At 38.3% G+C, this 1928-nt stretch overlaps 1 protein-coding gene across 4 annotated transcripts in view; it reads left to right on the top strand.

Annotated features, from left to right (window-relative positions):
* Positions 1-928: 928 nt before the first annotated feature.
* The window catches only part of LOC101860278 (ARF GTPase-activating protein GIT2), a gene marked incomplete in the record, with an annotated part of 39781 nt that continues 38781 nt past the window's right edge, over positions 929-1928 (top strand). For 3 of the 4 annotated variants that reach the window (XM_035972137.1, XM_013087441.2, XM_013087443.2), the window contains 1 exon segment: positions 929-1048. 4 annotated transcript variants of the gene reach the window in all.

The following is a 1928-nucleotide window of genomic DNA, read 5'->3' as shown; positions in this document are numbered from 1 at the left end:
AGAGAGAGAGAGAGAGAGAGTGAGAGAGGATGTGTGGTATAATATCATGAGTGGGGTAAATTGGGTCAACATAATCTGCTCACTGCTCACGAATCGGACAGCCCAGGGAGGCTAATAATAGCAAGAGTGAGTAGTTCTCTCGGCCTGGAGTTTCCCGCGGGTGGTCGAAGGGAGAAGAAAGAAGATTAATTCTCTATCCTGCTCACAGACGTGGGTAAGGGAACAGAAAGTGAAATAGTAGCTAAAAGTTTAGGCTTATACTCAAATTGCATGGGCCTATTATTTTATTTTGTATATGATTATTGTACTTCAACATGCTACTGTTTTTGAATACTGTATTAAAATGATTGTAATTCCGTTTTGCACAAATGGAATACGAAATATTCCTGTTTTCACAACGATCGTATCCGCAATTGTTCCTCTTACTGTTATCTTTTATGCTGAGATGTGCTGTATTCATGACAAAGCGCTTCCAAATTCTTCTAACACACCACTACGAAGTACCTTCTGTCACTTTTCGTATTCTGTGGTCTAACTGGGAGAGAGTAAAGAAGTCGCAAATAATGATGTTGTATTATGTATTCTCATCAGCATTGTCTCATTGTCTTGGTCAACAGACTCTTACGTTTCAAAACATATATATAGTTTAAAAAATAATTATATGAGTTAATTTGATATTTGTCTCGATAACCGAGCAATGAGTCATAAATAACGACATCAATATTCGTCCCCTCTTCCTGGTTCTTGGTGCAAAGAGAGCTTTCTGATCTCCGTTCAGTGTATCTTAGCGCTCAAGGAATAAGAAGTTAAGCGGAAGTAGCAATTAGAACGCGTTAACTTATTTAGCGTAAGGTTGTTGTGTGTCGGTACATGAACCCGTCTACGCCCACACAATTTTGCGCAGAGGATACAGGCTGTGGTAAGTCTGCTAAACACGGACTAGTTCTGATGGAGGTATCAGAGGAAGGAAAAGGGTACGGACCGTATCAAAGAGGAGCTTTGTAAGCTTCCTCTTCACAACTCTATGTGAATTCAGCTTGTGGACGTGGTAATTTTTCTATGCTTTTTTTTTTTAGTACAACCAAAGAGGGTCATGTGAATTCTTTTTGAGTGGTCATACTTATTCAGAACACTGGAATTGTTGTGTCCGTAAGTTTGGAACCGGGTGGCATCACAATCAATCATCCACCAAGCACAGGCCGGGACTGGAGTGAGTCTTGAGTCGTGTCGAGTTCTTGACTGACTCCAGACTCAAGGCACAGAAGGAAGTCTTCTGATCTAAACACTGACTCCAGCACTCCAGTGGCTTTATGAAGACAGACTTGTCAGACCGTTAGATCGGTACATAAACATCGAAATTTACACTTTAGGATTTATTCTTGTTGAGATTTAAATTTAGGTCCAGAGCCAGAAAAGTCTCTCTAATTCTAGTTGTTCCTCACTTGTATTCTACTATTGATGTTTTTAAAGATTAATTAGATATATAAATATCAGTCTCTCAAAACTAAGATTGAGTTAAGTGTACATTGATTTTAATATTCTACTTAGTGTACAAGAAGTGCATTAATCTAGAATCTAGCAGTGCCATTTTCATCAAGTATTATAGAGCTAGCCTAAACTTATGTTTCTAAGATCTATAGTATGGAGTTACTCCCAGCTTCGCTATCTATTTAAATAACTTTATAGTATAAGATCTAGATTCTAGATCTTATACTAATAATATTAAAATTAAATAATTGACTGTTATCACTCTCAGATAGGGAGACCTATATTTCTCTAAAGTAAGAAATCCATGGTGGCATTGGTCATTGGTGGACTTTCAAACATAGCCTATGATTTGAAAGTGATTTTATTGAAAGGAAGTGGCTATTCTCACCCGCCCGGAAGTTCTCGCAAGATCTACTCCTCCCCTCTTCTCTCTCTCTCTC

Source organism: Aplysia californica, unplaced genomic scaffold (genome assembly GCF_000002075.1).
Source record: "Aplysia californica isolate F4 #8 unplaced genomic scaffold, AplCal3.0 scaffold00588, whole genome shotgun sequence".
NCBI classification, from domain to species: domain Eukaryota; kingdom Metazoa; phylum Mollusca; class Gastropoda; order Aplysiida; family Aplysiidae; genus Aplysia; species Aplysia californica.
This window is presented reverse-complemented; position numbering and strand designations above follow the sequence as displayed.